The 25,402-nt window shown below is 45.2% G+C and overlaps 1 long non-coding RNA gene across 2 annotated transcripts; it reads right to left on the bottom strand.

Moving 5' to 3' along the window:
- Window positions 1-14,259: 14,259 nt before the first annotated feature.
- LOC124693051 lies at window positions 14,260-19,043 on the bottom strand. 2 transcript variants are annotated; one of them, XR_006999848.1, is made up of 3 exons: window positions 17,069-19,043; window positions 16,106-16,975; window positions 14,260-14,975 (listed from the first exon to the last, which is right to left on the bottom strand). It is a non-coding gene; the product is annotated as an uncharacterized LOC124693051 (long non-coding RNA). The 2 variants fall into 2 exon arrangements; XR_006999846.1 differs by having other exon boundaries at window positions 14,260-16,975.
- Between the last annotated feature and the right edge of the window lie 6,359 nt (window positions 19,044-25,402).

Here is a 25,402-nt window from a genome sequence, read left to right as displayed (position 1 = left end):
CACAACACAACCAAAGTACTTTGCCCCAACGAAACAGTGAGGTTGTCAATCTCACCGGCTTGCTGTAACAAAGGATTAGATGTATAGTGTGGATGATGATTGTTTGCGGAAAACAAGTAGAACAAGTATTGCAGTAGATTGTATTTAATGTAAAAGAATGGACCGGGGTCCACAGTTCACTAGAGGTGTCTCTCCCATAAGATGAATAGCATGTTGGGTGAACAAATTACAGTCGGGCAATTGACAAATAGAGAGAGCATGACAATGCACATACATGATATGATAAGTATAGTGAGATTTAATTGGGCATTATGACAAAGTACATAGACCGCTATCCAGCATGCATCTATGCCTAAAAAGTCCACCTTCGAGGTTATCATCCGAACCCCTTCCAGTATTAAGTTGCAAACAATGTACAATTGCATTAAGTATGGTGCGTAATGTAATCAATAACTACATCCTCGGACATAGCATCAATGTTTTATCCCTAGTGGCAACAGCACATCCACAACCTTAGAACTTTCTGTCACTGTCCCAGATTTAATGGAGGCATGAACCCACTATCGAGCATAAATACTCCCTCTTGGTGTTAAGAGCAAAAACTTGGCCAGCGCCTCTACTAATAACAGAGAGCATGCAAGATCATAAACAACACATAGGTAATAGATTGATAATCAACATAACATAGTATTCTCTATCCATCGGATCCCGACAAACACAACATATAGCATTACAGATAGATGATCTTGATCATGTTAGGCAGCTCACAAGATCCAACAATGAAGCACATAAGGAGAAGACGGCCATCTAGCTACTGCTATGGACCCATAGTCCAGGGGTGAACTACTCACTCATCACTCCGGAGGCGACCATGGCGGTGAAGAGTCCTCCGGGAGATGATTCCCCTCTCCGGCAGGGTGTTGGAGGCGATCTCCTGAATCCCCCGAGATGGGATTGGCGGCGGCGGCGTCTCAGTAAGGTTTTTCGTATCGTGGCTCTCGCATCGGGGGTTTCGCGACGGAGGCTTTAAGTAGGCGGAAGGGCAGGTCAAGGGCGTCACGGGGGCCCCACACAACAGGCCGCGCGGGCCCTATGCCGGCCGCGCCGCCCTAGTGTGGCGGCGCCCCGTGGCCCCACTTCGTCTCCCCTCCGGTCTTCTGGAAGCTTCGTGTAAAAATAGGCCCCTGGGCGTTGATTTCGTCCCATTCCGAGAATATTTCCTTACTATGATTTCTGAAACCAAAAACAGCAGAAAACAGCAACTGGCTCTTCGGCATCTCGTTAATAGGTTAGTGCCGGAAAATGCATAAATATGACATAAAGTATACATAAAACATGTAGATATCATCAATAATGTGGCATGGAACATAAGAAATTATCGATACGTCGGAGACGTATCAGCATCCCCAAGCTTAGTTATTGCTCGTCCCGAGCAGGTAAACGATAACAAAGATAATTTCTGGAGTGACATGCCATCATAACCTTGATCATACTATTGTAAGCATATGTAATGAATGCAGCGATAAAACAATGGTAATGACATGAGTAAACAACTGAATCATAAAGCAAAGACTTTTCATGAATAGTACTTCAAGACAAGCATCAATAAGTCTTGCATAAGAGTTAACTCATAAAGCAATAAATCAAAGTAAAGGTATTGAAGCAACACAAAGGAAGATTAAGTTTCAGCGATTGCTTTCAACTTATAACATGTATATCTCATGGATAGTGTCAATGTAAAGTAATATAACAAGTGCAATATGCAAGTATGTAGGAATCAATGCACAGTTCACACAAGTGTTTGCTTCTTGAGGTGGAGAAAAATAGGTGAACTGACTCAACATAAAAGTAAAAGAAAGGTCCTTCAAAGAGGAAAGCATCGATTGCTATATTTGTGCTAGAGCTTTTATTTTGAAAACATGAAACAATTTTGTCAACGGTAGTAATAAAGCATATGTATCATGTAAATTATATCTTACAAGTTGCAAGCCTCATGCATAGTATACTAGTAGTGCCCGCACCTTGTCCTAATTAGCTCGGATTACCAGGATTATCATCGCAATACACATGTTTTAACCAAGTGTCACAAAGGGGTACCTCTATGCCGCCTGTACAAAGGTCTAAGGAGAAAGCTCGCATTTAGATTTCTCGTTTTTGATTATTCTCAACTTAGACATCCATACCGGGACAACATAGATAACAGATAATGGACTCCTCTTTAATGCATAAGCATGTAGCAACAATTAATGTTCTCATATGAGATTGAGGATATATGTCCAAAACTGAAACTTCAACCATGATTCATGGCTTTAGTTAGCGGCCCAATGTTCTTCTCTAACATTATGCATGCTCTAACCATTTAATGAGTGGTAAATCTCCCTTACTTCAGACAAGACGAACATGCGTAGCAACTCACATGATATTCAACAAAGAGTTGATGGCGTCCCCAGGAGCATGGTTATCGCACAACAAGCAACTTAATAAGAGATAAAGTGCATAAGTACATATTCAATACCACAATAGTTTTTAAGGATATTTTGTCCCATGAGCTATATATTGCAAAGGCGAATGATGGAAATTTAAAGGTAGCACTCAAGCAATTACTTTGGAATGGCGGAGAAATACCATGTAGTAGGTAGGTATGGTGGACACAAATGGCATAGTGGTTGGCTCAAGGATTTTGGATGTATGAGAAGTATTCCCTCTCGATACAAGGTTTAGGCTAGCAAGGTTATTTGAAACAAACACAAGGATGAACCAAGTGCAGCAAAACTCACATAAAAGACATATTGTAAACATTATAAGACTCTACACCGTCTTCCTTGTTGTTCAAAACTCAATACTAGAAATTATCTAGACTTTAGAGAGACCAAACATGCAAACCAAATTTTAGCAAGCTCTATGTATTTCTTCATTAATAGGTGCAAAGTATATGATGCAAGAGCTTAAACATGAGCACAACAATTGCCAAGTATCAAATTATTCAAGACATTTTAGAATTACTACATGTAGCATTTCCCGATTCCAACCATATAACAATTTAACGAAGAAGATTCAACCTTCACCATGAATACTATGAGTAAAGCCTAAGGACATATTTGTCCATATGCAACAGACGGAGCGTGTCTCTCTCCCACACAATGAATGCTAGGATCCATTTTATTCAAACAAAAACAAAAACAAGAACAAACCGACGCTCCAAGTAAAGCACATAAGATGTGATGGAATAAAAATATAGTTTCAGGGGAGGAACCTGATAATGTTGTCGATGAAGAAGGGGATACCTTGGGAATCCCCAAGCTTAGACGCTTGAGTCTTCTTAAAATATGCAGGGGTGAACCACCGAGGCATCCCCAAGCTTAGAGCTTTCACTCTCCTTGATCATATTGCATCATTTCCCTCTCTTGATCCTTGAAAACTTCCTCCACACCAAACTTGAAACAACTCATTAGAGGGTTAGTGCACAATAAAAATTTACATGTTCAGAGGTGACATAATCATTCTTAACACTTCTGGACATTGCACAAAGCTATTGGACATTAATGGATCAAAGAAATTCATCCAACATAGCAAAAGAGGCAATACGAAATAAAAGGTAGAATCTATCAAAACAGAACAGTTCGTAAAGACGAATTTTAAAGTGGCACCAGAATTACTCAAATGAAAATGCCCAAATTGAATGAAAGTTGCGTACATATCTGAGAATCACTCACGTAAATTGGCATAATTTTATGAGTTACCTACAGAGAATTAGGCCCATATTCGTGACAACGAAAGAAATCTATTTCACGCAAGTAATCCAAATCTAGTATGAACCTTACTATCAACGACTTTACTTGGCACAACAATGCACAAAACTAAGATAAGGAGAGGTTGCTACAGTAGTAAACAACTTCCAAGACTCAAATATAAAATAAAAGTACTGTAGTAAAAACATGGGTTGTTTCCCATAAGCGCTTTTCTTTAACGCCTTTCAGTTAGGCGCAGAAAGTGTGTATCAAGTATTATCGAGAGATGAAGCATCGACATTACCTCGGGTGTTGGGAGTTGCCTCAACAATGTATGTTATCTTATCTATTTAAGTTTCAGAGGTTCCCTTTTCATTACTCTTAGGCTTGCTATTCTCATTAAACAAATTTTCAGGAACAATCCAATCATAATTCTTTTCTAGTGCCTCGAACATTCCTGCGAGCTTGCAAGGTATTGATGTCTTAATATCCCCTACATCATTAATATTATTAGTGTACTTTATTCTATCAATGTCCATCTTTTCAAGGGTACTAGCAAAGTTGGTGCAAGAACCAAGCATCTTATATTTAATAAAGACTTTTCTAGCCTCTCTTGCGACACCATCAAATTCTTTAAGAAGGGTTTCTAAAATAAAATCTTTCTTTTCCCCTTCTTCCATATCACCAAGTGTGAGAAACATGTGTTGGATTATAGGATTAAGATTAACAAATTTAGTTTTCAACATGTGAACTAAAGAAGCAGCAGCAATTTCATAAGTAGGAGCAAGTTCTACCAAGTGTCTATCTTCAAAATCTTCAGTGGTACTAACATGAGTGAAAAAATCTTCTATATTATCTCTCCCAATTATAGACCCACGTCCTACCGGTATGTCTTTTAGAGTGTACTTAGGAGGAAACATGATGAAATAAACAAAAAGTAAATAAAGTAAATGCAAGTAACTAATTTTTTTTTGTGTTTTTGATATAGAGAACAAGACAGTAAATAAAGTATAACTAGCAACTAATTTTTTTGTGTTTTGATATAATGCAGCAAACAAGAAAGTAAATAAAATAAAGCAAGACAAAAACAAAGTAAAGAGATTGGATTGTGGAGACTCCCCTTGCAGCGTGTCTTGATCTCCCCGGCAACGGCGCCAGAAAAAGAGCTTGATGCGTGCAGTTAACACACGTCCGTTGGGAACCCCAAGAGGAAGGTGTGATGCGTATAGTAGCAAGTTTTTCCTCAGAAAGAAACCAAGGTTTATCGAACCAGTAGGAGCCAAGAAGCACGTTGAAGGTTGATGGCGGCGGGATGTAGTGCGGCGCAACACCAGGGATTCCGGCGCCAACGTGGAACCTGCACAACACAACCAAAGTACTTTGCCCCAACGAAACAGTGAGGTTGTCAATCTCACCGGCTTGCTGTAACAAAGGATTAGATGTATAGTGTGGATGATGATTGTTTTCAGAAAACAGTAGAATAAGTATTGCAGTAGATTGTATTTAATGTAAAAGAATGGACCGGGGTCCACAGTTCACTAGAGGTGTCTCTCCCATAAGATGAATAGCATGTTGGGTGAACAAATTACAGTCGGGCAATTGACAAGTAGAGAGAGCATGACAATGCACATACATGATATGATAAGTATAGTGAGATTTAATTGGGCATTACGACAAAGTACATAGACCGCTATCCAAGCATGCATCTATGCCTAAAAAGTCCACCTTCAGGTTATCATCCGAACCCCTTCCAGTATTAAGTTGCAAACAACAGACAATTGCATTAAGTATGGTGCGTAATGTAATCAATAACTACATCCTCGGACATAGCATCAATGTTTTATCCCTAGTGGCAACAAGCACATCCACAACCTTAGAACTTTCGTCACTCGTCCCAGATTTAATGGAGGCATGAACCCACTATCGAGCATAAATACTCCCTCTTGGAGTTAAGAGCAAAAACTTCGCCAGAGCCTCTACTAATAACGGAGAGCATGCAAGATCATAAACACCACATAGGTAATAGATTGATAATCAACATAACATAGTATTCTCTATCCATCGGATCCCGACAAACACAACATATAGCATTACAGATAGATGATCTTGATCATGTTAGGCAGCTCACAAGATCCAACAATGAAGCACATAAGGAGAAGACGACCATCTAGCTACTACTATGGATCCATAGTCCAGGGGTGAACTACTCACTCATCACTCCGGAGGCGACCATGGTGGTGAAGAGTCCTCCGGGAGATGATTCCCCTCTCCGGCAGGGTGTCGGAGGCGATCTCCTGAATCCCCCGAGATGGGATTGGCGGCGGCGGCGTCTCAGTAAGGTTTTTCGTATCGTGGCTCTCGGTACTGGGGGTTTCGCGACGGAGGCTTTAAGTAGGCGGAAGGGCAGGTCAAAGGGCGTCATGGGGGCCCCACACAACAGGGCCGCGCGGGCCCTATGCTGGCCGCGCCGCCCTAGTGTGGCGGCGCCCCGTGGCCCCACTTCGTCTCCCCTCCGGTCTTCTGGAAGCTTCGTGTAAAAATAGGCCCCTGGGCGTTGATTTCGTCCCATTCCGAGAATATTTCCTTACTATGATTTCTGAAACCAAAAACAGCGAGAAAACAGACAATCGGCTCTTCGGCATCTCGTTAATAGGTTAGTGCCGGAAAATGCATAAATATGACATAAAGTATACATAAAACATGTAGATATCATCAATAATGTGGCATGGAACATAAGAAATTATCGATACGTCGGAGACGTATCAATCGCCCGCACCACGGACACCTCCACTCCAACCCCTCACCACCGTGCGCCACCGCATCACCATGGGGAAGAAGAAGAACGACTTCGAGGCGTCCCGTAGCGGCACCAAGAAGGCGGAGCGGACGCACAGGGTGCCGCTGTCCGTCAACGTGGCGCGGCTCATGTACAGCAACTGGACGCGGTGCGCGGGCTGGCGGGACGTGCACCTGCCTGGCGGCGGCTGGCGGCTCAGATACCTCCGGGTGCCTGTCCCGCTGGTGCCTCCGCGCGAGCCAGAGAGGAGCGCCGAGATCCGGCACCGGCGGTGGTACCTGCCGTCGGACCTCCACGCTGATCCCGCCTACGCCATCGACTCCAACACCTGGCGCACCTGGCGCAAGACCGAGAAGGATCCGAGGAGGATGGCAGGCTTCCTCGGCGACATAGAGTTCCCTTTTGACTATCCACCGCCGCCTCTTCAGCGAACACGGGAGCCGCCGACACCTCCATAGGACGACGAGGAGGACGACAACTACAACTACGCGCTGGCATACCACAACGAGGAGGCCAAAGATGACAGCGAAGACTGCGTCGCCTGCATTTTCCAGGAATGGCAGTTGGCCATGGCGGAGGGCCGGGAGTTCGAGTACCCGGCGACAATGACGGACGACAAGATCACGAGGCTCGGCGTCCTCGTCTCGGAGGTGGACCGACCGGTGCAGCCGCCGCTGCCCCGGTACGCCGCCGACATCATGTCGCCGGGCCTCACGGAGGAAGAGGCCCTACGACGGGCGCTCGAGGACTCGGCCCCGCAACCGGTGCAACCGCCGCCTCCACCTTCGCCGTACAACCCGTGGGCAGCTCCACCTCCACCACCGGAGTGGGCTGCTCAACCACCACCACAGACGTGGGCTGCTCCATCTCCACCACCGCCGACGACACCGGTGTATGTTCCGCCGCTTGCCAACTGGTCGTGGCCGGTACTGGAGCCCGTCGTGATCGACAGCGATGACGACGACGAGTAGGCGTAGGCGTTCTTAGGCAATCCTTATGCCTTGCGTCCTTCGCTCTCGATAATTTTGTCTCGGTCACATCGACTTACTATCTCAAAAAATCCCTCCGTGTAAATCGGCTAGAATTAACAAATCTTTACTATTAAGGTGAAACTTGTGAATGTATGGTGTCACATATCTAGAAATTACAAACCAAATACCACCCATAACTGATAGTCATTATCCCTCTCGTCCTTCGCTCCCGATACTTTTGCCTCGGTCACATCTACTTACTATCTCAACAAGTTTTCTGTTGATCCATGGTATATGTTCATGCTCTGGTTTTTTAAGGAGTTATAGAAAGGTTATGTACCCAATTTAAATACGTTTACAATTTTCTCATTATTAAATAAATCCACGAAACATTTGGGGATCATAAATTATAGACTCTCATTTTTATCTCGTTCGAAATGATAAAGATTAAACTGAGCTTATTTTTCGTTATTGTTAGAACATTATGTTGAATCTTGTATTGTTGACACTCATATGTATTAATATCAAACTCCATTATAAAATTGATGCTTTGAAAAATCTAATTAACCGCAAGTTCGTTATGGTTTTTAGGGGAAGCCTGGCACCCATTATACATCGGCATCACCACAAAAAATTTGGAGGGCTTCCAAATTTGAAAAATGAAACACTTTCCACCCTTGATACATCTAAAATATATTAACGGTCGTTTGCTCGTAGCGAAGCACGGGCATTCTGCTAGTAGATAGTAAGGTTTCTCCCCAAAATTTTCGTCCGTTTTTGAATTATCCTTATTATTCCGTCCAATTTACAGAGCCTGCCACCGCTCATGAAATTTAGCATGAGTCGGACGCTCCGATCATCGCTCTGAACCTGGAACGGGCTCGCTAGCTGGAGATCTCCTAATCACCTCATTTGAGTGGGTCCAGCAGCCTAGACTAGAAAGGCCCGGCCCAGCTCCATCTCTCCGTTAATTCAGTCCTGGATTTGCTTCTTCCGGTTAGTGTACGCCTGACCCAGCCAAGATTTGTCTAGCGCGCGTCGTGGACACAAACGATTGACCCGTCCGGACGCCTAGAATAATAATCCCACCTCGCTTTCCTATATGGATTCACACCAGTATATATACGTCAAGTCTCTGGATATCAGCAAGCCTCCTGAGAAAAGCAAGAAGTAGCAGCACCATTGTTTGCCCTAAAAGATCTAATGATGAGAAAGGATTTAACTTTGCCCAAGTGATAGCGAATGGGAGAGATTGAGGGAGCAGAGTTGGTGGGAGCAAGGCTGAGGGTCACTTCTTTTGCTCTTCTAGAGGTGCCAAACAGGAGAAGCCCAAAAGAACTCTCTGGCTTAACCTAGGCTTATTTCCACCGAGAAGCCAACTTTCAGTGCAATTCTAGAAACTGATGGAGAGCAGTTTCCCGAGCTTCTGGCTGAGAGAACCGAACCGGTACGTCAACTTGCCCTCTAGTTTGGTATAATTTACGACAGATTACCCCACCACGTGAGAAAACGGTTGACCACGAAAAAAAATCCATTAAGCCCCCGAGCTTCTGCCTGAGAGAACCGAACCGGTACGTCAACTTGCCCTCTAGTTTGGTATAATTTACGACAGATTACCCCACCACGTGAGAAAACGGTTGACCACGAAAAAAAATCCATTAAGCCAACTTTCAGTGCAATTCTAGAAACTGATGGAGAGCAGTTTCCCGAGCTTCTGCCTGAGAGAACCGAACCGGTACGTCAACTTGCCCTCTAGTTTGGTATAATTTACGACAGATTACCCCACCACGTGAGAAAACGGTTGACCACGAAAAAAAATCCATCGAGGACCCTCTCCCGCATCGAGAAAACTGCAAGCGGTCGCCCGCTGCCCCGCCAGCGCCGCCGCTAGCAGCCGCCCCTGCCGCTCCACCACCGCTCGCCGGCGCTGCCTCCCCCGCCCCTGTTGTTCCTCTGTACTGTTTACGGAAGAAGGGAACGAATTGTTCCTTTACTATGTATTTGGAAGAACATGACGAACTGTTCATGTGCTGTTTGGAGGCTAACCTGTTGTACGTATAATAATTGCTTTTCTAATGGTGTGTATTCTATGTATTAACTAAAATAGAAAATCTCACTATGGAACCAATAATCAGCTGCACATTACATTTAGGGGCAGCATGGACATTGCACAACAAATAAGTCTATATTTCATAAGCCCAAAAGAAGGGGACGAAGTGTTTCTAGGAGCTTCTCCCCACTGGAGTTTCTCCCCACCGAAATCTATAAGCTGACTTCTCTATAAGCATAAGTCCAAAAGAAGTGGCCCTGAGTAGCACATCAGCAAGCTCTGTAGAGCTACACGAGGCGCGGAGAGTTGGTGAGAGAAAGACACTAGGACACGCGGCTGCCTGCGCCGAGCGGGCCGTCGTGCATCGTCACGTACGTGAGCGGGCCGACGCGCTAAATTGGTAAAAGATAGCTAGCTCACAGCTCAATAAAAAAAACTAGCTTACGATTTGTTTGTGTTTTTGAACAAACCATGTTTAATTTACTTTACACTTTTAGTTTTTAATTTATGTCAATTTGTAATATGTAAATTATACTTGATTTTTGTTGCACCGGTTTTTTAATCAGGTGTTGCGCCTGTCTCGAACTCTCAATCGGCGACAACACCATCCAGTCCCATGTCCTATCGCCTTCATGTTGTGGAAAAAGATCCCAAACGTGGCTCTTTATCGTCGAAGACTAACTCGCTCCACCTCGATTTAACTTCGTCGACGAGTCGTTCGTTAACGATTACTCACAAGGTTTCGTAACCAGGATTACACGAGTTGGTAAGGTGCTCATAGAAGATGTTGCACCACCAGAAACACAACAAAGGCTACCTCCGCTTCGTCAACCAAAGGAAGATGGTGGTAGCCGTTGCCGACATGGAGTACGAGCAAAGTGTCATAGTGGCAACGCTTACGCAGCTTATCACCTTCGGGCGGCCGACATATCTAGATTTATTTCATCCATCCAACATTTTCTTTAGACTAATTATCCTCCCACCAATTCACATATAACCACGGCTCGTTTTAGACATGCAGGAATATGTCTTATTCCCTAATCCGCCTGGCCTTTCTCTCCTGAGCACCCAACGCTGCCACAACACACTCCATCCCTACCCCGAGGGAGGCGCGGGGCTGGCGCGTGCTTAGCCAGGGCCGGACAAAAGAGGGGCTCAAAAATGTTTCCTATTCCGCGGCAACGCGCGGGCATTGTCCTAGTAATAATAAAGGTAGAACACATATAGAAAAGAAAATGGGAAACAAATAATAAACAACGGTGAGTGCAAAATTATACAAACCTCACTTCAAATAGATTTCGCTATCACTATTGCTGCACACTGGTCCCACAGCCACAAAGCCCCGGTGTTTACATGCCTGCCTCCTATTGTCGATGCCAGCTGCTAGCCTTGCACCTTGCTCCACCTCCTATCCCAAGGCTAGCTGATTTTAGATCGATGTCGCCTTCCGTCCACCTCCTATCCCATGGTCCCTCCATTCCCAGGGTGTGCTTGCCACCTTCAGTGCACAATAAATTTGGGTACCTATGTGGCCGCTACCTTTTTCTCGGTGCCACCATTCTAACAATGGATGCAGACTTGCCGCCTTGCAGACAATGCGGGTGGTGTACAACTTACAGCCACACCAACATGGCAATTTCAAATTTATTGTGGTTTAATTTGGATTTTTTGCAAATGATTATAGAATTAATACTTTTTGTATTACTAAATCAAGTTCACGGATGCAAACTATATTGGCTAGATAGTAGCATCCGCATACAAAAACGGATACTCCTGAATCTTAACGACTTTGGGTGAATAATCCTCCAAGTCGGCTTACAAGATTCATTTCTTGGGGCCGGAAGCCACATACGTGCGTTGTTGTGTGTGTGTGTGGAAATTAGGCACTCCCAAAATCCAAGCTCTTCGCATGGGTTAATATCCAAAATAGGGTGTGTACGAAGGACATATTGGAGAAGAGAGGATGGACGAACTGTGGCTTTTGGCAACTATGCAAGCTAGCACCCAAGACTGCGGCGCATATTTTGGTCCAATTCCGGTATTCCATTCTGATTTGGGAGAGCATCAAGGCTTGTTTCGAAACAACTGAGATCGACACCGGACAATGTGACCATAAACTCGGTCAAAGAATGATGGCGTTCTCTTGTCCTCTAAGCTGGACAGCATTGTGAAACCAACGCACAGCTTGTTATGTTGGTCTCCGGGGAAATTTGGAAGGAGAGAAATGTGAGGGTATTCCATCAAACTAAGTCAATGCTGCAATTTTTCATCACCAAGATCAAAGAAGATTCTAGAAATTGGGTCACCGCAAGGGCGAAATAATTGAGTCAAACCATGCAGGAGAGTATGCATTTTGTAATAACAGGGCAGAGGGTTTCTCAACCCCTGGTGAAACCTTGTAACTTAAAATTCTTCTTAAGTAAAGAGATGAGGCAATCCGTTTTATTCCGTTCCGAAAAAGTATACAACTATATGTTTGATCGAAGGCATTTGTCATTTGTTAGAAACTAGTTAGTACTGGTGCAGTTTTTTCAAATGTACCTATTGTAGTATTTGGTTGTGCATTTTCTATGCAAACTAAGCTCAAATTACAAATAAAGTAAATTCTTATTAATTTAATGCTTATTCACATGGACCTTTCATATATCAGGTGCACTAAAATTGTACTACACTTTTATCTCTGTTAACATGTTTACATTGTGATTACCGATGTTTAAAAATTGCTCGACGAACTCATGATCAAAGTCTTGCAGGATTCATGTGCATATGTTGGTGTATCATGATATTTCACCTTCTTTAAATTACTAGTTGTTGGGTGGTTCTATCCACCCACATGCCGTCACTTTTTTGTAGGACAACTAGACACCGTAGGAGGCCAATAATGAGAATTACAATTTTTTATCACATGAGAATTATAGAATTGATGGAGAGTTTCATCATATAAATATACCACTCCACTTCTATGTATATATATGGAGTCATATACAACTTCCCTTTCCACATTCCTAGCATTTTCTTACTCATTTATTTCTCATGTTTGAAAACAACGACAATATGAAGTCATGAGATATGCACACATGTACAACATGCACACGTATATGTAGGAAAAGGAGGCACTGGGAAGCACACCGCCACACGATCGTCATTCCACTCATAGCACCTGGTGGTGATTGCATCCAAAATGCTAGGCATCCGCCCCACTTGTTGAGTATGTCTCAGTTGAGGGAGGCTTCAATGTAGAGCACAGTTGTGGTGGCACTACAGGAAGTGTGGAATTTGCGAACCTGGGGAGGTCAAAATGGTGGAAAAATGTTTGTATCCATGTGTCAAACGATGTTATATGAAGATGGATTGATGTACGTAGAATAATAAAGTTTCGATGTTAACCTGAAATGCTTAACATTTTAAGCTTTGTAACTATGGACACCAAGGTTAGCGGAATCGAATTGGGTTGGTCTGATATTTGAATTATATAAGAACGAACTGGAGGGCAACTAGGCCTCAACTATTCGGAAATTATTCCGCATGTTTTGCTAAACAAATTTCAATTCAGCACTGCCTAAAATTGCCTCTCTCCCTCTATCTCTAGTCTCATAGGTAGAAACCAGTTTGTTGCCTCATAACAACTTTTTATTTTCAAACATTGCATGAAAAAATATTGCATGCTGTAAGATAAACAATTGTTATAAACATATTTCTTTCCGGACACGAAAATATGTAACATAATAAAACAAGTTTTCATTCCTTTATTGGATTTATTATCAACAAAATGTGCAATCAACCAAACAACTATAAGCATGTGGTCACCGTGATACTTAGATACAACGCGTCAACCAACCAAACAACTCTACAGTCCACACTCGTCCTGGAGGCTATATCATCGTAAGACTTAGATACAATATGTCACTGAGGTTGACCCCTGCCACGCCACACCTCATAAGCATAGCACATAGTAGTGCAAGACGTGTTGGGTAGGGGACGTCGAGCCATGCGCACAACTAGCTGCACATGGATGCACACCAATATAATGACTAGTGCACCTTTTATATACATCAACCATTCAGCCTTGTTTGGTTGTCTCCACTCGAGCGTGCTCACAGGAACACATGCATACGCTACCTGCTCCTATTCAGCTAGGGTGCGTTTGGTAGTCTAGATCCGATTTACGTCTCACTGCGCTAGTGAGATGGAACGTCCTGCGCGTACGATACGAGCTCTGGGCCAGAAAAGCCTAGTTATTTCGATAGGGAAGACCGCTCCCATTATTTGGGTGGCTGCACGAACGCCTTTCTGCCCTGGTGGTGCAACGCACACATTGTTTGGTTGCAGACATGAGTGTGTTGTGTTAAACCCTTCCATTTGAGTGGTAAGGTTATCGAGTAGTGCTGAATGTGCTGAAGGTGCTAGTAATACACATCAAGTACTGGGCGATGCCTCACGAGCAAAGCATCTATACTTCATGATGCATCACAGGTTCATCATACGAGGGTTTAATATACTAGATGGACAGCGCGCTTCGCCGCGCCGCATGCTAAGCGGTATCACACAACATTGATTCATCTTGGTTGCAACTGGGTGTAACACTGTCTATTTCTTCATCGCTATGCCTTAATGGCATAAGTAGTTTTGTCACTTAAAATTGTCTGACTGGTGTACTAATGTTGATTTGTTAAGCCTATAATTATAGTAAATCGGAGGATACACACATAAGCATCAATAAAGAGCTTGTTTTATCTATCTGTGGTAAAGACCCGAGGAGGATCCCCCATTAGCATTCTATCGAGTCATTGTTTAGCAATCTTACAGTCAACTTTTTATACTCCATCCCACGAAACATATCGGAGGTTTACGACGTGGGAGGGAGTACTTCCACTCAAACTAAACTAAGAGAATGACAACTATGAAGTTAGGTCGCATTTCTCTGGCTCCCTTTTTCACTCCACTGCATTATAATTATATGCTACAGCTTGCTGGCTTCATGTTACCAAATCATCATCAATTTTCTTTCGCGTAAAGGGTCAAGACTCGAATGGTTCAGAATCTACAGCCTGCCAAAAGAAAAAAGAAAGTAATAAGTTGGGATGGACTGCATGAATACATTTCCAACTTGTGAATCAATATAAATTAGGCAATGCCATTTTCTCATGAATATTGACTAAGAAAACAAATGGGCACGTTGCAGATGAGGTTTGGAGACGTAAAACAGAAATAAGTACAGTGTAATCTATCATGGAGATCCTGGAGGCCAGCTCAACTTCAGATGAGTACAGACAGACCAACTGCAGAATTTGTACTGCCAAAATTAAGCAGTGGATGTGTAGGGCTAGGAAGCTGATGCAGGCCAAACCTCTCCGTTAAAATTCAAGCTTCTTAGCAGCATATTTAGCTTATATTTATCTTCAGTTGCCTGTGGTCTATAGCCCTGTCAACTATTGGCAAATAGCACAATGTAAGATATAAGTCTAGAATCATAGTAAAAACAGAGGATACATACAATAGGCATCAATAAAGAGCTCCAATTTGTATCCCGGATAAGAATGCGAGGATCAACTTTTTATTCTACCACTCAAACTAAAATATATGCAACATGAATTTTGAATTCGCAGCTGAACTAAGACACGATAGCGACTAATTTAGCACTTTTTAGTGCATCATGAAGGAGCGGCAGCAGCAACACATCCTCTACTGTGACATACTCGTAGTATATGTCATATGTGGTGGAGGGGTGGAGATGGAGCAGCTTCTGGGGGTGGAATGGGCACGAGGGGAGGCGGCTCAAAACAAGGACAATAGAGGGAGGATTTAGGGCTTCGCTTCGTCTAGAGGTGGAGGCTGAGACAGGGCCAGTGAGCCATAGAGATGACCCACAAGGCAGCAACACGGCCAGGGCAGATGCCCTAAGAAGGCACCCAGGCCCACTGGCTTATTGTTTAGAAGTATACAAAATATGGTTTGAAAAGAAATCAAAAGGAGGTGGCATGGTGATAATTTCATTCGTATTATCCACAAAGCAAATAGAATAACCTCGTGGAAATTGCTTTTCATATTAGTTGTTTGCGAAGATCACGATTTTACTCTTTTAGATTAGAGTCTGTGATACCGTTAAACCATTTATTATATGGTAAATGGCTAAATGTACATTGACAATGTCACATTATATATCACATGATATTTGTTGTAATCCATTGAGAGATCAGGCTGTGATTCATACTTCAAATATCGGAAAATAATTTAAAGGAGTAGAAACAACAAAGAATTTTAAGATGAACATAATTTATAGAATGCCCATAAAGAAACAACAACAACATTAACACCACTAAATATAAGCCCTTTTATGAACTTCTAATAATTTTACCCAAAATAACCGAGATATTTCTTGTGGATAATTTGCTTCCAAAAAAGAGTAGCTCTATTAGAAAGTATGAGATGACATTGATTCCATTGCAGAGCTTGTATGAATTAAACTACCTTCGATATTCGAAAAACACAGTAGATGCAGAAACATACTATCACACTACATTCACATCCACACAAAACAATAGAGATTGAAAGTGCTTACGTATCAGTAACTACCATAAATTTGAAACCCAAAGGCACTGCAAGGTTGGCATTGATGAGATGACGACAGAAAAATGCACATACTGGCAGTTGCAACAATGATAAGTTGCAGTTGCGCCTTCGCTGCCTCCGAAATTTCATAAATAAGATCGTTAGTTGCAATACTTCTCATACATGTTACCCGCTCAATAATTGTAACTTAGGTTTTTCTCAGCATCTTCCTGAGAAGAATGATAATGCAAAGACTACAACAATTAGCAGTCTTGCTTTTCTTATAAAGATGTCTGTCACCGTAGCTGTGTCCATACCCAAAAATCATTTCATTATGCACGTGTTAAAGAGTAAGGAATAGAGTCAATTGAGAACAGTACAAATAATATCCCAGTCCCACATATTGTACTGATTTTACCACTCCCGCATGTCTAACCGTTCCATATTCATAATGATAAAGGGTCAACTGCATTCTACATTATTTATCACAATCAACCAAAGGATGCTCAAGATTCTATTCCCACAACAGCTAAATTGAGAAAGTCAATAAAGATGATCTTTATTGAGTTAGATACAGTAGAAAATATAACGTAACTCACCACAACTGTATCTCCAAACCTTGCAAAGTATATCATAGAAATCTTTGAAAGGAATTGAGGAAAAGACAAAACTCACAAATATCAAGAATGGGGTAGAGAAAACCGTCCATAGTGCTCACCGCGAGTGATGGAGATAGGAAGCTCCACTTGCGGGTAACACCACATGCATATTTCAAAGCCTGGGCCGATCCCAGAAAGCGCCGCTGCAAAGGTCCAAATCATGGTCCTCTCCAGCCTTCGCCCCTCCGCCTTCACCATATCTCCCACCGCCGCCAGTATACCTAGGGGGCATAATCATAAGTTCATTTTACTCAAACAAAAACATTTCTAAATGTGTATGATATCCTTCAACCTTCAGGGTATTGCATAAATACCTCAAATTGGCTATCGACAGTGTTCATGTTGTGTCCATCTCTTCCTTCGGACAACCATGTCAGGTAGCACCTCAATCAAATATTAGATGCATAAACTAATTAGTTATGTTTTTTTGGGACAACCAATAATTCAGTTGAACCATCCATGGCAATTAACAATAGCTTAATGATGAAATCAAAACGAACACAAGCATCTATCAGGCATGTGATTTTTTAATAGTAGAATATCCGCATAATCCCTGCTCCTTTTCTCCTTGCTGTCACATAAGATTTTTATTTTAGTTGTCAACAAAAAAGATTTTTACCGCATAGAATGCAACAATACTCTTGTCTAACATGTATTCATGTTTCTTTGTACTTGTTAAACCTCCATAGGATACTTTATTTTGTTCTAGTTAGATTTATATATTTTTTATGAAAAGTCAATAACGTTGAATTAAATAAATTTTCATTGATGATTTCTGTTACGTTTATGGTTGCATGCTAGTACCCAAAAACACGATCAGAAGCCAGGTTCTGGCTCTGAACAAATATGTATGTGGAGCAGCGGTTCCTATAATGATAAGTTCTATAAAAAAAAGACTTGTTATTTCAATAATATATACACTCCATTCTGTAAAAAAAAGAAGTTATAAATGCTTTTGAAGCTAGAGCATAATGTTAGGTAAGAATTATCCATATTTTACTTTCACAGGAATGTGTGGGAGCTCAAAACAGAAAATTGTAATGCAATATTGCAGAAATTCAATGGTTCGTCACATAGGACTGTAGGATAAAGCAAGTTAGTGAGCCCAGCTTCTAAAGCATATGTGTAGACTCTGTATTTAGGAACTATAACAATACCCCCACAATGGTAATGTTTATTCATTTAGAATTCGGATTGGTTACCCATAAATGATAGCCCTAGAAATTTCTAGTTTGCCTCAGAAAACTGTACAAGGTGTAGTATTGTGTACCCAATCATCTACAAATGTGGATTGGGCGTTAATGGATACTGCATTGTAAATAAAACCGGCAACTTATTTAGAACCGACAACAAAATGCAGAGGTCATCTTCTGGTGCAGAGGTTAATCTACCAGAAATAAATTCAAATTGATCAGCCTAACCAATTATTCTGTCAAAAAACTGCAGCTACCTTGCAGATAATAAAAGGGAGAGATGCATTACTCTTGAATAGACTCGCACCACATGTAAGCCTTAATCTGTAATCCAGCTTTGTATGTACTATATACAGGAATCATCAATATCCGCATTGCCAACAATAGCAAGGCATGCTGTCCAAGTTATTCTCAAAAAAGAACTCCAGTCTGCACCGTTCTGCTTCCAAAGTCCAAAATTAGAGCCAGACGTGACTTGATTGTAGCACCAAATAGTCTCAATGAGGGAGTATGCACTTTTAGACCAAGGTGCTGAGTCGGCTCCACCGCAGGAATAGTAGCAGGCGAAGCAAGGAGCCCCGGTGCTACAGTAGTTGTCCAAAAGGCATAAGAACAGAGGAAGGAGGGGAAGATCGACCCAACGCCCGTTGTTCTTTTCCAGTCGGAAGCAGCCGGAGATGAGGGGAAGAACAACTGCTTCGCCGGAGAGGAGCACCACCGGAATCGGCCACCAACCACCGGCCAAATCGCCTGTCAGTGTCGCCCGCGGCCAGCTGCGCTATCGCGCCGCCTTGCCGCCCCACCCTGCCCTAGCCGCTTTCTCCGCCGGACCGCCACCTCCCGGCCGACCAGCGACCATCCCTCTAAACGCCGACCCCGACTCTTTCTTCTCCGGCGCCGGCGAGCACACACCCCCACATCCCTAAGTTTTATTCCTCGCCTCCGCGTCGCGCACCGCTTCCGGGGAGGTCCAGGCTGTCCGACGCCGTCTCCTCGCAGCCAGGCATGGCGTCACCAACTCCGGCAAGGTGGACGACCATGGCGACTCGTGGTCCTCTCTGCGCCTTATCTGTGGAGATGGGAAACGAAGGAGAGGAATTAGGGCATCTCCAACCGGGCGATCCATCCCGCGCCCGCGCGTCCGGATGGGTCGAAACGGACAAAAACGCGGCCCAGCGCGCGGACCCATCCCTAAAACGGATGGCCGCGGCGTCCGGGACGACCCAAACCCGGCCCAAATCTTGGACGAGTTTGCGTGGCCGCGGACGCGAAGGCTGGTCGCTCGCGTCCTCCCTTGTCCGCCCCGGCCCGCCCGTCCGCCTCCCAAAACGAAACACTCCACCGTACTCCCAAAACCTAGAGATGACCGACGAAGCGATCGCCGCCGCCACCGCCACCACCGCCACCATCCGAGAGGAGGCACTGCGCCGCGGCCGTTGCCGCTCCCGCCGTGGAGGCGGCTCTCGAACCGGACGCTCCGGTGGTCGTGGAGCCCGGGCCGCCGACGAAGAAGGCGAAGCCCGACCTCACCGCGGAGCAGAGGGCGATGGAGAGCAAGAAGCGGGCGGAGCGGCGCAGGGCGTGTGATCTGCGGAAGAAGGCCGCCACCGCCGAGGAGGAGCGGGTGCGGGCAGCGGAGCAGCTCCTCGAACTCCAAACGCTCGCGAAGACCACTCTCCTTCAAGAGCAGCAGGCGCGAGCCATGCTCTTTACGGCCACGCAGCGCTCGGCCAGCACATGATCATCCCCGGCACCGGCGCGGCCTCGGGGGGAGCTCGGCCTCGTCCGTGACCCGGCCCCTTCCTCCAAGGTCAATCGCCCCACCGACCGCCCCGTTTGGGCACGAAATGGGGGCGCATTCGGGCGGCGAGCGTACTCGGCCACGGGATGGGTCACCGGAGGTGGGCGAGTCCATGACGGGGCCGTCACCTTCGTCCATTGACTTGAACCGTGCGCCGGCGAACTCCAAAGGCCCCAAGAACCTGGGAGCAGCTGCGATGGCCGGTGCACGCAACCTGTTCGACGATATGTCGGCCGCGCGCGCGCAGTCACGTCCACCGTGCAGGCCCCTCCGTCTTTCGCGCAGACAATGCCGACGACCCTGCCATATCCTTCGACACAGCAGGCTCCCCAGCCACCTCCCATTGACACACAGGAGGGCACAACTGCCGGTCCCGGCAGCATAAACATCGCGGAGGAGCCGTTGTTCGGTGAGGGCCTCACACAAGCCGCAGCTGCACAAGCTCGAGCCCGCCGGGTAAGCAAACGAACCGCCAACTACACGGAGAAGGAGGACAAGGTGCTCGTCGATGGATGGTTGACCATCGGGCAAGATGCGTTGACGGGTGCCGAGCGAAGGGGACCGCATTCGGCGCCGGATCTATGAATACTTCCATGAACATCGCAAATATGGACAGGAGCCATTTGAGAGCGACCGCAGCGAAATATCGCTCCAAAAGAGGTGGGGAGCAATTCAAACGGAATGCAACAAGTTCCAGGCGGCGTATGATCACGCGAAGCGGGTCCCCGTTAGTGGCATGGGTATGAAGGACTTGGTATGATTCTTAACCTCAACTTATTCATCCGATGTTTGCACATCTGTTTATCATTGTTGTCTCACTTTGCTCTAGGTGTGGCGAGCTTTGGAATTCTACAAAGTCAACAATGGAGAGAAGACCTTTGCCTTCCCTCATTGTTGGAAGGAACTCCACGGCACCCCCAAGTTCCAGGAGGGGTACGAGGGGTACATGGCGACCTTGACTGGCAACAATCCCGCCAAAGATGCCACTGTCATTGACCTTGATGGTGGGCAGCCTTGCGGTAGCTCCGCTTCTCGTGCAAGTCATCCACGCGGCCACAAGTCAACCAAAGCCGACATGAAGCGTGATGCTTCGTCCATGCTATTGTACGGCACTTTGAAGGAGATGCATGCGGACAGAGAGGTGTCCACGGACAAGAGGGATGAGAGGAGGCGCCGGGAGAAAGAAGAGGACAGGAAGAAATTCTTTGATGTCCAGCGAAGAAGCTTGAGATTGAAGAGGTCAAGGCCAAGACCAAAGCTAAAGAACTTGAGCTCAAAGAGAGAGAACTTGAGCTCATAGCAATGACAAGGGCCAAAGAGGTGGAGCTGAAGGCGAAGGAAGTTGAGCTCAAACGCCAAGCCGAGGACAACCTCATCATGAACGCCGACTTGACCAACATGAGCGAGGCAAAGAGAGCTTGGTTCGAGAAGAGACGAAGGAGATCCTCGAGAGCCCAAATTGAGTTAGACAATCTCAATTGTAATTTTTATATTTTTCTCAAACTATGGCACATTTTATTTGATTTATCATGGTACATTTGATAATATTTTATGCTATTTGATAATATTTTATGTTTATTATATATTCTTCTATGTTTACGAGATATTATTCTATATTTGTTAGACATTGTTTATAAGGATCTCGTGGCCAGAGGACCTATTTTCCAAAGAAATAGGCCAAATGGCCAAATGGGTGGCCGCTGCGTTGGGCGCAGCGTGCGACCCAAACGGACGCGCGGACGTGGGGCTCCGTCCGCGCGTCCGCTCGGGTACGCAAACGGCCCAAAACGGATGGCCCAGCGCGTCCGTTTGGGTCGCCCAGTTGGAGATGCCCTTAGTACTTGGCAAAGACGAAGAGATAAGATAGATTTTGGGAAGCGGGCCCGTACACTTTGGTTTACCGATGCGGAACCGCCCAAGTCTAGAATGGCCGCCACCTACACACCTACAGGGACCCACACGTTAATGCACGCACCGGCAAAACGCTGAGAGACCAGGGATCACAACAGCCATAATCTATTTAGATAATACCACCTCAAACAAGTTCATCATTACATATCAGGGATCATTTTGAAGCACGTCCTAGGTAATGGAGGGATACAAGACGACCTCTCAAAATATGCATGATTTGTTTAGCAGATCATGACCATCATCGAGAGGATTATGAAGAATGAAGCAGAAGCACTAAGCAGCAAACTACTTGCATATCTATCTAGGTCCTAAGCCAGGTACTCCTCTTCGATGGCTGCAACACACGGTACGCGGCATACTCTTCTTCGTTGTAGTTGAGTGCCCTGGCCAGGAAGTGCGGTTGGTACATCTGGTCCTTGCAGACAAACCGGGGTGTGAAGATTGTCTTCATCTGAGCATAGTTCGTGATCAGGTTGTTGACACATTCACGATGTCTCGGGTAGCGTTGCAATCCAGAAGGATTAAGTGTTAAGGCGGATGACAATGACATATTGTAAGATCATATAGCCTATATTGACGAGCTCAACCAAGCGGTTCGGCACAAACTTGGACATCTTTTGTTTGCCAAACCATGGCACGTTTGTGTTTGTGTGTAAACAGGGAATCATATGCAGCATTGATAGATGGAGTATAAAGATGAGGGGAGCCCAGTGGTAAGATCGCCTATATGACAAATACCAAACGAATATAGCTAAGCATTAGCACTTCAATGAACTACCACATCCACATCCGTAAGCATTAGCACATAATGAACTACCACATCCACATTCGTATGCATTATCACATCAATGAACTACCACATTCATTAGCATATCAATGAAACCAGACAAGAGCGTTCTTACAATCAGAGGATCCACACGCAACACCAAGGTCGGGGAAGCAGGAAACCCTGGTGCAGAACCAGGCAGCACAACTGTCCCGTGCTAGAGTCAGATCCAACCTCGACAACCGTCCCCGTGCTAGAGTCAGATCCAACCACGACCAGCGACGAAGGAATGGCATACAATGGAGGCTCTCAGATCTCCCTGTGTACACACAAGTTCTAAATCTAAGGCTAGGGTTTGCAGGAGCTTACAACAACCGGGGTGATCGACACATAGGAAGAAGACGACAAGTTGTGGCCAGTCGTTGCTGCCAGCCTCGCCGACCTTGCGGGTGAGGACCAGCCGACCATGTCGCTAGATCTTGAAGGGTGGATAAGCTCGAAATGAGGGAAATGTGGGATTTGTTATTGGCGGTGAGAGAACCGCCCCTGTAAGGTGGCGAAATTTTGAGGGCGGTGACCAAATTCATCCCGCTAATTTTTTGCCGTTCCGCGCGAGCTCGCGCCATCTCCCTTCGGTGGCTCTGCGGGAATGTGGCGTTGTCGTTTTTGTCGGAGACGAGGGTGCCTCGCTGGAAATGGACGATTCAGGCGTTCCCCCCGGACTTGGCCCGGGATGCTTTAAGAACCGTGTTATGCAACAACAAGGAGGATCCCACGAAACCAAACAGACCAAAAATTGTGTTTCCCATGCCAGCCAAAGGCTTTCCAAACTACCAAATGCGCCCCTATATAATCACTAGAAGCCAATCCATTGATCCATCAACACGAACACAACAATATTCGGATAAGACCGACCCATGGGCAAAACTGGCATGTAGATCTATGCCTTTTTTGGGGGGATTTTTATTTTTTTACAAAACTGGCGGAGTGGCGGCCGGAAGGATCAGAATCCATACGCACATGTCATTTTTTCTTCTTCTTCTCTCAAGAAACCAAAGTTCAGCTTGGAAGAACAGAAATTGAGGACAGTGCAAGTCCTACATGCATGTACAGCTACGGATGTACTTCATTTTTTTTTGCGGAAAATAATATATATTAATCAAGAAAAGGGGTTCCATCCTGATTACAAACTAAGTGAGCTTCTTCTGGAGCTGAACGTGGCCAGACTCTAGTACATGAATTTAAACGACCAAAGCGAGCCAAACAGTGACTCACTCCATTAAGAGTTCTATTAACATGAACGAACTTGCACACTCTGCTACTACTAAGGTATTTGACCACATTAACCAGCGCAACCATATGCGAGCGATTTAGCCCAGTATCGTTGATCATTTGGATAGCTTCTAGACAGTCACTCTCCAGCAAGATTGGCTTGTCCGTCCATTCACACAAGCTCTCAACTCCGCTTCCAGTGGACTGGTACAGGATGGTATGGACTAGCAAGCCGAGACAGAGATCATGCCCACATCATCGTGAAGAATCATCCCAGTGCCTCCAACACTCTCCTCATCAGTCCATGCTCCATCAACATTTAGCTTAGACCATCCCAGTGGAAGCTTGGTCCAAGTCTTCAGTGCGGCTTGCGATGATGATGTCGCGTCTCTTAAATTTTTCTCCTTTGATTTTGTAGTATAAGCGATGACAGATTTTCCTTTTATCGGATCCGCCATTGGGTTCTGTTTGATGCATAGCAGAGAGTCCAAATAGCTACATAGAAAACGTCGTGAGGCTTCGATGGGTGGCGCAGGCTTGTGATGCACCACCTCATTACGGACATGCCAGACGCGCCACCGGGTCATCATCATCATCATGTGCATCTGCTCCGGAACTTGGTCCAAGGCCTGCAGGATCCATTCCGAGCCATTATTCTTGATGCTCTCAATTGCCGGTAAGGGCCAGGCTTCCTCCATCGCTCTCCACAGGTCCCGCGCCATGGGGCATCTGCATAGGGCATGGAATGTATCCTCGCGTTCCATTCCACAAACAATACAAATATCAGAGGTCACAATCTTCCTTTTCAATTTGTTATCCCAGGTAGCTAAACCGTTAGTCGCAACTCGCTAAGCAAAGACGCGTACCTTTGGGGGAGCAGGGCATCTCCATACCATGTCCCAGACAGTACGACGACCGTCCGGTTCCCTGCTCGCAGCGCACATAGAAGTGCGATGAGTTGTATCCCACGCCAGTTTGTACGCGCTTTGCACCGAGAAGAGGCCCCTTATGTCGGGTCCCCAAGCAATGACGTCTACCTCGTTTTGTACTGACAGGTTAATCTTCAAAATCTCGTCAACGTCAGGGGCGCAGAAGTGCTTGCGCACTAGCTGTTGGTTCCAAGAGCCATCCACAGAGATCAGCGCCTCCACGCGTCGAAGACGACATTCCCCTTTGTGCGATATTGGTCGATACGAAGGAGGCATTGGCAACCATGGATCACGCCAGATCCTCACCTGGCTCCCATTGCCGATTCTCCACACTAAGCCTTTTTTTAGGAGTTCAAGTCTGTACTGTATTGCTTGCCAAGTCGTAGAAGCATTCCCAGCAAACACAGTGTCCTCAAGACGCCCATTAGGATAATACCTTGCTTTTAGAACAGTAGCGCAAAGGCTCTCTGGTTTGGTAAGTAACCGCCAAGCCTGGCGTGCTAGAAGCGCTTGATTAAAGAGCCGAAAGTCCCTAAACCCCAGGCCGAACGTTTAGGGTGTGTGATTGCATCCCAAGATTTCCAATGGGTCTTCCTCTTTCCCTTGTTTGAACCCCACCAGTAGTTCCTCACCATGTGATTTAGATCATCACACAGAGCCATAGGTAATTTGAAGACACTCATAATGTAAGTTGGAATAGATTGTGCGATTGACTTAATGAGTGTTTCTTTCGCAGCCTGAGATGGAAACGAATCTCCCCACTCCAAAAACCTTTT

This window comes from Lolium rigidum, chromosome 1 (assembly GCF_022539505.1).
Source record: "Lolium rigidum isolate FL_2022 chromosome 1, APGP_CSIRO_Lrig_0.1, whole genome shotgun sequence".
Taxonomy (NCBI): Eukaryota; Viridiplantae; Streptophyta; class Magnoliopsida; order Poales; family Poaceae; genus Lolium; species Lolium rigidum.
This window is presented reverse-complemented; position numbering and strand designations above follow the sequence as displayed.